This window comes from Leopardus geoffroyi, chromosome B4, assembly GCF_018350155.1.
Source record: "Leopardus geoffroyi isolate Oge1 chromosome B4, O.geoffroyi_Oge1_pat1.0, whole genome shotgun sequence".
Classification (NCBI taxonomy): Eukaryota; Metazoa; Chordata; class Mammalia; order Carnivora; family Felidae; genus Leopardus; species Leopardus geoffroyi.
In genome coordinates, this window is record NC_059341.1 from 113055530 (window position 1) to 113071721 (window position 16192).

General features: G+C 36.0%; 1 long non-coding RNA gene across 1 annotated transcript in view; it reads left to right on the plus strand.

Moving 5' to 3' along the window:
• Positions 1-10116: 10116 nt before the first annotated feature.
• LOC123590732 overlaps positions 10117-16192 on the plus strand; it is an 81850-nt gene continuing 75774 nt past the window's right edge. Inside the window, exons 1-2 of the long non-coding RNA XR_006708953.1 lie at positions 10117-10356; positions 13458-13563. This is a non-coding gene — a long non-coding RNA (uncharacterized LOC123590732). The remainder of the gene's footprint in view (positions 10357-13457; positions 13564-16192) is intronic.

Here is a 16192-nt window from a genome sequence, read left to right on the forward strand (position 1 = left end):
GGATGAACTTGTGCTAGGCAAAGGCTTGCAGGAGGCACAGATGAGAGCTGATGGGCATCCAAGGCAAAGTGGACTAATTCCAAGAGGAAGACAGCTTTTTTTTGTCAAATCACTATCTATTTGGAGAGAGTCTTGTCCATTCCTGTTAATATACTTAAGCATTTGCAAAGTATATTGGAGAGAGGGAAAGATGCTTATACTGGAGAGAATTATCTGCTGAATATTTCCACTGTAAATCTATTTAAAATGCATTTCTCTAAGTGGGTACAAAGTGGGGTCAAGGTGATGGAAAGTCTCTCTCTCTCTCTTTTTCATATCCTAGCCATTAAAAACAACAACAAAACAAACATACAAACAAACTAGTCATAGGACTGGAAGCAGAGAAATAATTTGTGAACCCTCAGAAAAAAAGCTTTAGATTTTTTTGTTGAATAACGAAAGTCTCTCATGAAGAAAGTCTCTTTTTTCTTTATTCCACACAGTACATGCTTATGGTGAATCATCTGAACCAGATTCTGTTAATGTGATGCTACATAAAACAAAGCACATATGTGAAATCCATCCTACCATTCTCCAGCCCGTGGGGGCAAATAACAATTGGGCTTATTCCCTGGTGTCTGTCCCTTCTGGAATGCTTTACCAGGTCATGGGCTTCTCTATGCTTGACTTCGCTTTCAGTACCACACTTCACCCTGTAGGACTCCATGCCTCTGGACACTCAGTGGGACAATGCTTTTGGGGACTTTGCTGAGGAGGGAAAATGGATTGCAAAAGCTCCAATTCCTCTTCCCCTTTGCAGCATTGCCCCTACAAAATCTATAGTATTACCAGTTCAGATTCAACTAGTAAATGTAAATTTTTTTAATTGAAAAAGACTGTTCAATTTCAGAATACATGTGGCTCAAAGGACAAAAGTATCAGTTTGAGCTAATTGGGATTTTCCTAAGTCTCCTATAAGAAATTGAAATTCATGGAAGGGAGAAGGGTATCCCATATGAAATCTTCCATTTATGTTAACTTGATCATGTACCTCCAGCTTGACATAGACTCTCCAAGTCTCATCTTCTTCAAGTTATTCTCTTTGAAAATTCTGCCCTTCCACCACAAAAATTTTGCCTCATTCCCAAGTAAATACACTGATTTTTGCAACCTGTCTGCAACTCACACAGCATTTTAAAGTATGAGCCAAGTAGTATCAGGTTTCACCTGATGTAAAAACATATATTGTAACTCCCGTTTTTAGTTTTCCCATTCGTGAGTGAGATCTGCAGGCCTGTAGATTACCTCAACCTAAGAGTTCTTAAACTTTAGCATGGGTAAGAGTCACAGTGAGGACTTGTAAATACATTTTGCTAAGCTCAGTCCCAGAGTTTCTGATTCAGTAGGTCTAGAGTAAGACGCAAAAGCTTGCATTTCTGGCTAGGTCCTAGGTGCTTTGGGTGCTGCTGGGCCCTGGAACATACTTTGAGAACTGCTTCTTTAATGTAAGCATATCTACCAAGGGCAGTTTGTGTATTGCGTAGTGAGCTCAGACTCTCTGGTTTAAATTCTAGTGCTCCAACTTATTAGCTATGTGACGCTGGCCAAGTTACTGACCTTTCTGTGTTTCAATTCCCTAGCTCTAAAAGGGGGAAATAATAGTGTCTTCTACAGAGAATTGTTACAAGGATTAAATGAGATCAGAGGTGTAAAGCACTTAGAACAATGCCTGTCACAATACTGACTCAACAATATTGAGGTAAGATACCATTTTCAAGTAGCAGGACATTTCTCCTGCCCTTTGAAATCAGTGTGTTCCCATTTTTGTGTATGTTTAACCTATTCTACCACAGGGACTTTCATCTGTATAGAAGTGCAATACTGACTTTATTTTAGAAAAATTTCAAGCTTACAGAACATTCTAAAAATGAATGTGGCAAAGACTCATAAATATACGTACTATGCAATTTTGTTGAATGTTAGTATTTGGCCACATTTATACAGAGGGAGCTGTTCTTATTTTAATGTTCATTATTATGCATAATTTATGCCATTGCTATACATGTGCATATATGTAAACCTGATATATTGCTTGCCAATTTTTATACCTTTATATAAATGATATTAAACTATACACATATATCCTCAACTTTGTTATTCACAAAATATGGTTTTGATTATTCATGCTACTCGATGTGATTTATCACATTTTGTAAAAGTGACATAAATTTTTTATCTATTCCCTTTTAGTTTATGGGCTTTTATTTTTCCATTTTATTATTTAAAAATTTGCAAAAACAGTCTCTCTCTTTCTCTGTCTCTCTGTCTATATATATGTGTGTGTGTGTGTGTGTGTGTGTGTATTCAGAGTTTGTATCTCTAGATTGTTACTGCTGAGTTAAAGAATAAGCACATCTTCTAATTTACTAGATTATGCCAAATTGCTCTTCAAAGTAGTTGTTCCAATTTATACTCAGACCAGCAGTGTATGAGTGTCTGTTACTCACATTCTTACCAACATTTGGTATTGTTACATTTTATTATTGTTATTTTTACCAAATTGGTGTAAACGACTGTCTTACTATCATTACTGTTGTATGTAACATAATATTTCTAGGTGTGTAGCAAGAGGATTTCAAGTTATGCAATGCATGGATTGCTCCTGGATTTAGAATCTATCATAATTACATTAATGGATATTCTGTGTTTGAGGAAAAAGACACTCATCTTGATTAAATACATGGGATTTAAAGAATCCTTTTAATAGTAAGCATATAGGGAGTGAGTGGTGTTGTTTCTGATTTTCCTACTATATATTCTTTATATATATAATAGAGTTGATTCTCATAGCATTCACATTGTGTACGTGTGTGTGTGTGCACTTGACAATATACTTAATGCTTTTATATAAATACTAGCTGTCAATGTATAATTGCAAATATCTTCAGAACAAAAGATGCTAAGTTTTAAAACTAAATGACATTACTATATTTATTACGTACAGCTAAGAAACTTCAATGTTGAGAAACTTGACAAAAGTTTAGCTAGTTGGCCAGCTAAGAAATTCTTCATTTCTTGAGCATTAGTGATGACTAAAACTAAACTTATCTTTTTGCCTGGAAGCCACTGGTCCCAGATGGGCACCTGGGTCAATCACTTGATTCCTTCAAATCTTTGCTTATATGTTCTTTTCTTTTCTTATGACTCTTCCCTGACAACACTAGTACCATGTGTACGTGTGTGTGTGTGTGTGTGTGTGTGTGTGTGTGTGTTTGCACTTGACAGTGTATTTAATGCTTTTATATAAATATTAGCTATCAATGTATAATTGCAAATATCTTCATAACAAAAGATGTTAAGCTTTAAAAATAAATGGTATTACTATATTCATTAGGATGGTTTTCAATTTGAAAATCCTTTATATGTAATAATTCTCTGCATAAAGAAAAAAATCTCCAACCATTTTATATAACTTTATCCTTTCTAAGAAAAAAAAATAGCCCCTAGAATATATTTTATTCAAGTGGTCAAATTATAAATAAAAGGATCGAAGGGTATCTGTCCACATATCAACTCAAATTGTTACTAAAACAAAAAATGCAAAAAATAGAAAAAAATGCGTATAGTGATATATGAATAAAACCACTAAGCCTAAACTATGTGTATGTAAAAAAATGGTCCTGTATAAGGACTCATCTATGGAAAATTCTGCAGTGCTCACAAACCATATGTGCTCAAAGAGTAAGAGGCACTTCCTGCAGTGACTTCCATATGAGGTCTTGTGCAAATCAGCTGACTTCTACTGTATGCATAGGTTAGTTAAATTCTGGAGAAAAGGAAAACCCCAGAAACTGAATATCTCCCAAGTCACTTCAGAGTATTATGAACAAATGAGACTTACTTAGTAAAACCTATTCATTTATATATATATATATATATATATACACATATATATATATATACACACACACACACACACATACATATATATATCTATGTGTGTGTATATATAATTATATATGTATAATATATATGATATTATTGATATATATGGTATATGATATATGTATAATAATATATATTGATATGTATTATATATATATAATATATATATTATATATATATTGCCTCATAGGTACTAAAATATAGTTTCTTCTCTCATCACAGTTCAGGATGCTTCTATTTGAATTTTGGAATCATTAATTTTAACATAATTTTTGATGTCTTTCTTCCTGGCTGTTATTTACCTTGGTGGTCTTAAAGAATCTGGGTCCTGTTTTCTATCCCGTGATATATTGCCACTCTTGAGTAAAAGTCCTTGTGCAATGAAGAGAAGTGGTTAAAAATGGATCGCAGTTCTCTTACTTGCTCTTGATTTGCCAATTAAAGAAAAAGGCACTCTATCTTTTCTTGTGCTCCGGCGTCACAGATATTCTGCAGCCACCTTTCCATCACCTTAATGGACTCAGGTACACACCTGGGTAATGATAAGCCCCATTACTGCCACTTTGACACTTTTATGTGCTGCTGGAAATGTTTCTCCTGAATTTCACAGTTCAGTGCCACTCTTTGGATTTAGGACTTTGAAATTTTCTCTTCCAGTTTATTTTCTGAAATGCTTTCTTACTTTCCATCCACAATAACTTCATAAAACTGCCAACACCTCTAAAATCAATCTTTCTCCCTTAAACACACTTATGACATGGTCTTACGAAGTACTTAGCTCTTAAATTCTTTTTCTCTGCTTAATGGTTTCATACGTGTTTGAGGAAGACTCTGCGGAGGACCTAGAGAGTGTGCGATTAGTGACATTTCACTTTCCATCTCTACTATTTTAGTTCTGGTAACTAAAGTGACGGGTTTCCTGAAAGTTTAGGAGGGACACGTGTCATAAATAAATAGAGCAAGTTCTTAGGAAAATTAATTTACTTAAATCCTCTGCTCAGGGACAATGACACGGACGTAGAAGACACAAACTCAGTGGAAAAAGTTTTTTTTTCCACTTGAGGGTCCTCCAGATTCCTCTGCTACTCAGTTTTATGGACAAGTCTCTTAACAGGTAACAGTCTCATCTGTCAAATAATGACGTGCAAGTTTCTTCTTAAAGCATTTCTGTAGGATCAAGTAAATCCGTTATGTTTTTAAAGCTCATCATTAGGGGTTATTATTGTGATTCGCAATCATGTGGCAGATTCAGAAATTTAACTCACTCCTCAGATATGCATTGGAAGATTAGCTTCTTTGTTTTTGTAATTGATCTAAGCTTCCTCAAGAGCCTCTCTCTATCCTTGGAAAGCAACTGGAAAGTGGAAGCCACTGCAGTGAAGAGCAAAGGGGAGATGCATCAATGGCATTTCTCTTCAGCTTTAAATAGTCTCTTGAGCATGACTCATTCTTCTTTTGAGAAAGCCTGTCTTTTATATTACCTCTCTGTATTCTGCTTTGTTCCAAGATGGTGTCCAGGTATGTAGGTTGGTTTAAAGATTTAAAAAAATGCATCAGCTCCGTGGTAGGCAAAATAATGAGCCCCCGAGAATACTCATACCCTGCTACCCAGAACCTATGAATAGGTTAAGTTACAATGAAAAGGGGGATTAAAGTTGCAGATGGAAAGAAGCTTGCTAATCAGCTGACCTTGAAATAGGGAGATTATTCAGGAATATCTGGGTGGGCCCAATGTAATTACAAGTGTCCTTGCAAGTAAAACAGATGCGGAAGAGTCAAAGTCAGAGTAATGCAGGGTGAAAAAAGGCTAAAGATGGAAAGGAACCATGAGCCAAAGAATGCAAGCAGTCTCTAGAAGCTGGAATAGGCAAGGAAATGGATTCTCATCTAAAACTTCCAGCGTAATATAGCCCTGCCAATACCTTGGTTCTATCCCGGTGAGACCCCCTTCAGACATCTGTTCTCCCCAAATTTGAGATAACAAACTTGTGATGTTTAAACCATTAAGTTTGTGGCCATTCATTATAGAAGCAGTAGGAAACTCATACAAGGTCTGTGGCATATTTTCTTGATCTTTGCGACTCCTTATGCCAAATCTAGTCTGACTGATGGCCGCTGAGGTACACAACTAATTCTGTCTGGCTTTTCCCGCTGGTTCTTATCACAAACGTCTGTGGTCTCCACTGTTTGTCTCTGACACGAAGTCCCTGCACTTTTGTCTCTGTGTCCTGATCTCCTGGCCATCTCAAGAACTCTGCTTTGTCTTACTGAAGCATGACATGTCTAGACTACGTGCAGACCGTGGAGATTCAGGTGTGATGCTTCATGCTCATCTATCTACACACCTCTCTTGGCTGTGCTGGGGCATCACCCCCCAGGTTTGAGTTGTGCCACCCAACATGGTGGTTTGCCCCACAGTTTTAAGGGAAAACTGACCAAAAGGTCTTTTTGTTCTAGTTTTCCAATCACTCTATCTGACATGCTGAGGAGGGTCAGGCACAGAGTTGTAACCGTCCACTTCCCAAATCACTCTCTTCTCTCTTGTTTCTCATTCTCACAATGCTCAGAGCTACAAGAAATGTGCTTCCCTCACCAACCTTTCTTTTTGTTATGTTCTGCATTCCTTCTGTCTCTAGTTTATAGATAGTAAAATCCATGCTGTAGTGGGCAAGCTTGAATGTTGTTATGTAAAAGGCAGTTAAAATAACTTACATTCTCTTTTTCTCAACCTAGTCTGATTTTCTAACGTATTATTTTGTTATGGGCAAGAAATTTGACTCTAGATTGCAAAACCAGAATTTTACTCCCTCTTTCACTTTGTATATATGTTGCATAATTTTGATCCTTCAAAGAGGCAAGGCCATGCATCTAGAATATTATTGATAAGGACAGCCAAATTCAAGAATGTTAAAAGAGAAAAACCATTGAATATTATTCTTGCCACACCAAAAAATGTTGGATTTTTTGGTATTATATATGTTAATCATTTAAAAAAGGATTATATAAATGTGAGAAATAATGGTGAGGCCTGTTAGTTAAAATGTTCTCATATACTTAAAATGTATATTGTTATTGTGATTGTTATTAATCTTTATTTAAATTAAATCACATGCTTCAGGTTTGAATTAGGAAATGGCAAGAATGCTTACTAACACTTGGATTCTAAGTGTGCTGTGTATTACACAAAACTGGTGATAGATACATTTCTTAGGGTCCTTGAATACATTGTATTTGTGGAATGATGGTGCTAGTGCAGACCGTAAGAAATCACTTCATACATTCCCTTGAATCCCCAAAGTATCACTTACAAACCTGCTTAAAAATATTGGCCTCGAGTCTAGAGACATCACTGTCATCCTCTCAATGTTAGGAAGCTATTCCTAGGCAAATGAAAGCTTGCTCTTTCCTGTCACTTGTATTTCTCTTATAATATAGACATTGGCAATTGACGATCACTTCATCTCTGCTTCTTCTATTTTCTTTCTCTGTAGAAGACATTAGTTTTTTTTTCCTTAAAAATTAAGAGTAAAGTGCATCTAATATTGCAGAAGAACTATATGACACCAATATTACCTCTCAACCTCAATGATATGAAGTGGTCTTTTTGTTGATAGTCATTACTTCGGTTACCTAAGTATAAGAAGCAAAATAAAATAGAATTATTGACAGTCTCAGAATGGTCCTGACTTCTCCACATGATCTCCATGAATGATACCATATAAACCCGTGACTTTTTAAATTAACTTCCATGTTCCCATTTCTAACTATTTTATTTCTGTCAACCTCTAGACCTATATTTAACTTCTTGTGAGCTATCTCCACCTATCTTACTTCAAATTTATGTATGTCTCAATCAACACTAATATTTCCACTCATTTCACCCCCCAAATAGTTTCAGATACCTTATTTAATGGTTTTAGATATCTTACTTAATGGTTACCATCTTACTGACCATTCAAGCAAAATATTCAGTTATCACTGTGGTAGCATCCCTGGATTCACGCTAAGGCCCCTGACACATGAGAAAGCCCCGCTAAGAACAGTAAAACTAACTCACAGCTGCCCATCAGGTGAATGCAGATACGTGAGCAAAGCCATCCTACAGCAGCCATCTCCCAATGGGCTTGCAGATCTAACAGCCAAATAAGTGCTGTTGTTGGAAACCACTAGGATGAGGGTATTTACAATGCAGCAGTGGATAAATAACACAGCCATTTTGCCCTCCTCTCTTTTTTATGCTCCACATCCATTATGTTTTCATATTCTGGACTTGCATCCCAGCTCTGCCACTTGACAGCTCTTTGATTAGGAGTGTTACATAAGCCCTCCTGCCTCAGTTTTTTTAATGTGTGAACTTGATATGAATAGTACCTACCTAATAGAGTATTTAAGTAGTTTCTGGATTAGAACAGTTTCTCCCAATAGTAGTCCCTCAATGAACACAGTGAACATTATTATTGAACATACATTGATCATGTTGTCAAGAGTAAGTGTATTTTGTGGAATATATTTTGAATAAGATGTTCCCCCAGAGGGTTCCATAACCAAATAAGTCTAGAAACCATTGCTAAAATACCACTTCTTGAGGAAAGTTGTAATACTGAACTATTTACTTCTGGTTGGTGCCTGGAAAACAGCAAACTGGATTCAAGTGCTGCTATGGGAAAGAATTGATCCTGTGGGGCGGAAGAAGCATGAGAGGAATAGGAAGAAAGCAGGGAGAAAGCAGGAAGTAGCAAGCTTCAATTTTCTCCTCTTACCTTGCTTTCTTTCTCTATTGCACCCTAATGGGGAGCCAGTTTAGGGAGAGGAAAGAATGTTAAGAGCCTTAGTGCCTATGTCACAAAGCAGAGTATAGGATGGTTGGTTTAGAGATGAGAGTCAACAGATAAATAATTTGCACCCAGTATAAAGAATGCATCTCAAATATTATGTCCTAAGTATGAAATTGACAAGATATAAAAAAACTAGTTAATTATTCTATAAGTGCGAAAAGGTAAATATTAAGACATTGGCAAAGAAGTCCCAAAATGCTTTGAAAAAAATTAGCATGCTTTACACTATCCCTTATGCAATTATGGATGTTGAATATATTCAGTATCAGAAGTTGAATATTCCTGTTAAAGCACTTAAAACCCTTTCCAGTAAATCAGTCATCAGAATTTCAGAAAATCGATTATGCAGTAAGTTTTAAGAAATCAATTTTTGTGAATTGACCTAGTTAGTCTTGAATAAATGTTTACCATGATCATCATTTTTATTACCATCATTATCATTAATAACTACAGAAAACAGTCCAAGTGCATTGGGGTAACATATGCACACATAAGGTTGATTTGGCCAGTCTTCCCTATACTTTTCTGTATCAGTACTTGTCTTCCTGCTTTTGGCCCTCCTAGAAGCAACAATATCTTATTTTACTTTTTATCTCTAGCTGGAAACATAATAACTTAAATATAGAAATTTAATAAATGTTTGTTGTTTTTTTAAAAGGCTAGTGTAATCTAAGCAGTGTTCAAAACTTTAGCAAGTTTTTATATATATCTTTATATATGTGCATCATCAATCCTAGCATAAGAGTCTGCAAACTATGGCCTTCACATGGGCCAAGTCCAGCTACCTGCTATTTTTGTAAATCAAGTTTCACTGAAACAAAGCCACATTCCATTCACTTAAGTATTGTCCATGGTGGCTTTCAAGCTAAATGGCTTAATTTAGTAGCAACAAAGATTTGTATGGCCCACAAAGCCTAAAAAAATTATTATCTTGCCTATTACAGGGAAAGGTTGCCTCCACAGATCTATGATTATAAAGGTTTTATTAATACCAGATTTTTTTTCATTTTAGAAGCTTGGAACTTGCTAGAAAATAGTAATTATGGGAAATCAAGATCCACTCCTGGAAAGTTAATCACCATTAGAAGATAAAGGATTCTGTATCTTCATAGGTTTTCTCTCCCATTAATTTAAACTACCTGCACTCATGTTTTCCTTTCCACATATCTTTCCATCCATAAGGTAGTGCTTTCATTTTTATTTTATATGCAATTAATATGACCCAATTTTCTAGCTCATAGATTATTATTATTATTTAAATCAAAACTAATTTGAGCCTCCTTTATCCCTCTCTCCTCCAGTGGGTTGGCACTCCTATTAATAATCTCAAATCTCCAGGTTGTTTACTCACACCATTATGTCCTCATCAGTCAGCATCATGAATGGAGCTAGAACTCACAGGGAAGGTAGAAGTTTGCATACATGCTGTCTGGAAAGCACCATTGCTTCAGAATCATCCACTACCTTGGCATGTTACCAAAATGATGTATGCAGCAATTATCTGGCCAATCCAAAGTGATTCTGTGCTCACTGCTGTCATCATAATTGCCATTGGAATGTGAAGCCAATGGAAATAACCTGAGAATTAGCCCTAAGTGTAAGTCACATTTTACCTCTTCCCCTTAACTAGATCAATCTCCTAATGGTGAGGACTCTTCTACTGAGCTCTATGGCACAGCATTTCTATCTAAAACACTTATTTTTTTTTTTTTATTTTTTTTTTCAACATTTATTTATTTTTGGGACAGAGAGAGACAGAGCATGAACGGGGGAGGGGCAGAGAGAGAGGGAGACACAGAATCGGAAACAGGCTCCAGGCTCTGAGCCATCAGCCCAGAGCCCGACGCGGGGCTCGAACTCCCGGACCGCGAGATCGTGACCTGGCTGAAGTCGGACGCTCAACCGACTGCGCCACCCAGGCGCCCCTAAAACACTTATTTGACACAAAGTGTCTGACCTTATATTTAAACTATGGACAGTGAAGGAAAAGAGGGCCTGTCCTCCATCTCATTCTGACCAATGCATGCCTTAATTCACAGGTCTTGGCTCTTTATTTACAGTCACACACAGTCTTTTCCTTCTAAGCAAACTCACGACTCTATGATGGCCATGTCAGGGAAGGGGTGCAGATTTATCCATGTACTTGTCCACTGTTTATCTGCCCTTATAGGAGTTTAGTCTTTGATGGTCATAAACCTAGGCTCAGCATTTTCTTGGTCACTTGTCTTTTGGGGAGAGTCTTGTTTTGTTTTCTTTCAGGTAAACTTATTCCAGACCAATGTCAATCCATCAGAAATATTCTAATAACCCTAAATCCCCAAAGTGAAGGATTTTTATCTTTTTTGTTTAAGATCCTTCTTCATCCCTTTTGCAGTTTCATCTTTTCAGCAGCTTTGGAATAGTATTGCATAGTATTTGGTAAAAGGTGGGATTCCCACTGTTCAGTCCGAATACTGCTTTATTATTATACTCTTTCCCTAGGACAGGATGCTAATTTTATGTGCTGAAAAGAATGGAGTGATTTCTCCCCAAACAAAAGAAAGTGCTCTGAATTTACTTGTTCTCTTGACCTTTCAACATAGTAGGAACTACAAATTTAAATTGTAATTCTCTGTAACAAGTCACCAAAAATATATATGCTCTGCCATTTCAAGAGCACTACTATATAAAGAAATTGAAGCAAAATTCAGCAAAAAATTTGTTCCAAAGATTGCATTGAAATGTCTTTCCTTATACAAACATAATTAAAATTAACTCACTGAATTTAAACAAATGTTTAGTAATTGGTTTGGAGCAATACAACGTTCTAATCCAGTAATTCTATGGACTTGGCTCCTTTTAGTCATTCATTCTTTCGGATTCTTTTGCAGTTGTTTTCTTTATTTCTATCTAGGGTTTGTTGAATTATTTCTACAAGTTCTGGACTCAGCTTGATATTGCAAAAAAAGTGATTTTCTCTTTTTTAATCTAATTTATTACTTTAAAACATTACTTGAAAAGTATCTGAATTAATTTAGAATTTTGAACTGCCTACTTGTCCTCACCATCAATTGGTTTGTTATAGGCTCAGAGAGCGTTCTTTGGAATTGGGAAAAGAAAATGCAAATGAAAGTGTGCATGCTCTGTCTGGTGGATTCTGTTGGCAGAAATTGTTTTAGGCAGTAAAGAACTGTTGCTGCCTAGGAACAGATTGAAATTGCATTATAAAAAGGATCCAGACTTTATGTTTTCCAATACATGTTTTTTCCCCACACTATCTCTTTTAAAAATGAAGTACTTTGTATTCTCCAAGGAAGTTACCTTCTAAACACCCATGTACAAATGCTTTAAGATGCACTAGTCTTTTCTACAAGATCTTGGGCTTCTATTACTGGTCCAAACCGGGCATATTAGAATTAGTTGTTCTCCATTCTTCCATATTTTGACAATTTTCTTATTTGGTCTTAAAGGCATGAGAGATAGGCCATCTTCTTTTATAGCGTTTGACATGTCACATAATCTTTTTGGATTTGTTTCCTTTTCAATTGAGTGAAAGGATTTGGCTGCCAAAAATTATTTGTGAAATGGATTCCCTAATAAGGTCTGGCATACCTCTAAAATGATGTGATTCTATGAGAATTAAAAGATGTTGAAACTTCTTACTCATCGCTGAAGATACCGATGTTGTATGCTAACCAAAACATATGTAGCAAAAAATGACAATTCCCTTAGAATTTAACCTTACCATTGCTTTGGAGGAAATTTATAACAGCACAGGTAAAATGCAGATAGTGGCTGGGCAAGAAAGCAAATTTGAACAGATGCTGTATAAATATCATCAAGCTCTGAAGGGATAAAACAGAGAAAACCTGTGAAGCAAACAAAGCTGTATAGTCCAAAACTGAAAAAAAAAAAAAAAAAAAAAAAGGAAAAGGAGAGAAACTACATAAAGTAATAACGTTAAGGAAAACTAATGGAGACTACGTCCATGGCATAGGAAGCATCACATAAGTATTACAAGATAATGACAAATGTGTTGATGAAATACTAGCCTGGGAACAAGGAGCAGGCAGGTCAGCTGGGTCTTGGTCTATATTCCTTCTTTCACGTGACAGAAAGAAAGAAACTGTTTTTAATTGTTCCTGTGTGCCATGAATTGTGCTTATGCTTTCATATGTATAATTTCATCCAGTGTTCAGACCAACCGTAGAAAACAGGTTGAAGTTATTTCTGTTTTATAGAATAGAAAATCTGAGGCTCAACTAAAAATGTAAGGAACATGGGGAAGGTCATACTACTAACTTAAAAAATGGTTAAGAATTTGAATCCCAGTTTGTCAGATCTCTAAACTTCTTTTCCTCCCACTCAATAACTTTTGTAATAATGGAGATATTTTTACCGTTTTCAGGTTAAATTGCATTTTCCAAATTAGCAAAATATAATATTCCATTCTGAGATACACATAGTTCTTCACATTTTAACGTAAATCATGATCTGACTTGACAAGTAATTGTATGTCATAGTTTGATTAGGAATAATTTTAAATTTCTTAGTGGTACATGGGACAGTGTTATTTTTTTTTTAAATGACACTTTAGATTTAGATTTATTGAAGTATGATAATGTTTACATCTTTAGAATTAAGTTTAAATAAACAACATTATGTTCTTTCAAATGTAGCAAGTCATGAAAAATAGGGCCCTTGTTTCTGTGTTCACAGAGAAATAAGAAGTGTGGAGACTATGTCCCTATTCTCCATTGCCTGATACTTACCAGCGACTGCAATGTCCTTACATGATGGGATGCTTGACCAAAGGAAAGGAAAGGTACCAAAGGTCAAATTATTTAAGTTTAAGCTTCATACTAAATTATGACCTCTTACCAAAATGTTTTGGTTTTAGATAAAGCAAAACCCTTAATGAAGTATTTTAAACTTTGCCTGTAGGATCTGAGAATGGTCGTGATGGCTTACGTTAAACAAAAGGTGGAAGAAAGTACATAAAATCACATTTTTCTTTAATAAATTATACTTTACCAGCTCACATAGTCTGCATTTAAACTTACTATAATATGGGTTATAGTTAATCCTACATGTCAGCTTAATTGTCTGTGCTATGTAACGACCGGATCTTCTGTAACAGTAAAGATTATGTTGACTCAAAGAAGAAATTTCGAAGATTCAAGTTTCCCCCAGGTCAGTAGGTGAATGGAAGCATACTATATATAGCATTGACCTACATACCATTAACTTTATAATAATGGTGCAAAACAACAAAATCAACATTGTAATGTATTGAGTCCTTTCAGTGTGCATGGCACTACAGTAAGATGTTACACCTCACTAATTCCTCTCAATTCTGGACAGTCAGTATCCATTTTACAAAGAGAGAACTGAAACTTAGAGACTTTAAATAACTTACAAAGTTTCCTCGCTCATTCCCACAAAATGTTTTATTGAGAACCTATGAGGAGACAGTCACTGTGATGGGCACTTAATAGAGCATACACAGCACGTGTATAGCCAGGAGTCTAGCCAGGTTTGTCTCACAGCATTGTCTGTGTTTTAACTCTGAGTATTGAGATGACTATCATTTGGTAGTAATTTACTTGGTAGTAATTACAACACTAACACCAGCTTATAAAGTTGTTTTGGTTGTACATAAAGCAAACTATAGCCAGGATCCTAAAATACTTGCCATTTCTGATATGCCCTTAATTGGCATGCACGAAATACTCTAGTAAAGGTAAATGTATGCTTATCGTAACTACGAGGTAAGGCTTTGGGTCTAAATACTTGTCTGATCACTTTCTAAGTGAATCTCCATTTTGTCCTTATGTCAAAATTTTTTTTCTTTGAGTGGGTAAAGAGGAAGCCTTGACTTCTCTTGATGTCAGGTTATGAGGCCCATACTTCCATATAGGCTTTTTTTTTTAAACATAGTTTTAATTTTTTATTTTTAAAAGAGTATGAGCAGGGGAGGGGCAAAAAGAAAGGATCCCAAGCAGGCTCCACAGAGCACAGAGCCCGACGTGGGGCTTGAACCCATGAACCATGAAATCATGACCTGAGCCAAAACCAAGAGTCCCGTGCTTAAATGATTGAGCTACCCAGGCTCCCCCATATAGGTTGTTCTAATCTTGTTGTAAGGCAGTACATCTGTCATTTAGTTTATAGTTATTCAGAGATGATTTTGTCCTTTTTTAAGAGATCAGTTGCATACCAGAAAGGCACCACATACATATTTTTGGATCACTTTTCCAGTCCTATCAACAGCTTCTGTGACTCTACCTGAAAATGTGAAGTGGGAAGTCTATTAGTTACTTCTGTGGCATTGAACAACTCCCAGATCTTAGTGGAGTGCAACAATAAATACGGGACTGCTCATCAAAGGTAGTTCAACAGGACTTGGCTGAACATGGTTGGGCTTTGTTTAGTTTTGGTCCACATATCTTACGTCCTGGGATCCCAGCTAAAGGAACAGCCACCATTTGGGCATGCTTTCTTTAGTTAGATAGTGGAAGCGAAAGAGTGACCAGCAGGAGCACATGATACCTATCATTGGTTCTGAATGGAACCAGCATATTGTCACTTCTCACATGTCCAAGCCCAAAGGCAGTGGGGTAGAGTGTTCTATATCACAACAGTGAATCAGAGCAAGGTTGGGAAAGGAAGGAAGAACCATGAAGAAATAATACAATCTACCATAAGCAATTTAACTATTAAGAACCTTTCACTAAAATCTCTTTGATATTATCTAGAAGCCAATAAATTGCTGTCAATTCAGTTTTCTACAAAATAATAAAATTAGCTAAACCAAGAAATCATCTTTGCATTTTATTTTCTATCTCATACTTTATTTATCTTGTAATGCACCTGTGTCCCAATAATGGAATCAATTTAGTAAAATCCATAAATTACCAGAGGTCAAAAATACATCATTGAATCATCTGTAAGGTCAATACTACAAATATGTTTTCTTCAAGGACATTCAGGTCCTTCTTCCTCCACAGATAGGTAGTAATTTTAAGCAAAATGTCCTTGCCTTCCTTTGTTCCCAATGAGAACATAAATTTCTAGCATTTACATACAAACACTTGTGCAAGATACAGTGTTTTAAACTTACAGAGGCTGGAAGGCTAAAATTTTCTTCCCCATGTTCCCTTAGGGCAAAGTTTTGGCCAATGAAATGTATGTGACATCTGCCAGAAGGAGCAGTCCTAGATAAGGAGCTTTGAAGGAGCTTTGATAAAAGATTTTTTAAGAAAGAAAACAGCTAATCTAGCCTCTTTGACCCATACTCCTGCCTGTCATATGGTGCAATGCCTAGAGCTAAATATGAGCAAGCAGAAAGACACAGGGTCTCATTCCTGGTGACACTGGAAAACCATCATTCCAGTCACTCACTGCTATCTCAAGATTTTATTTTGCATGTCTCTTTCCATACTATAGTTAGA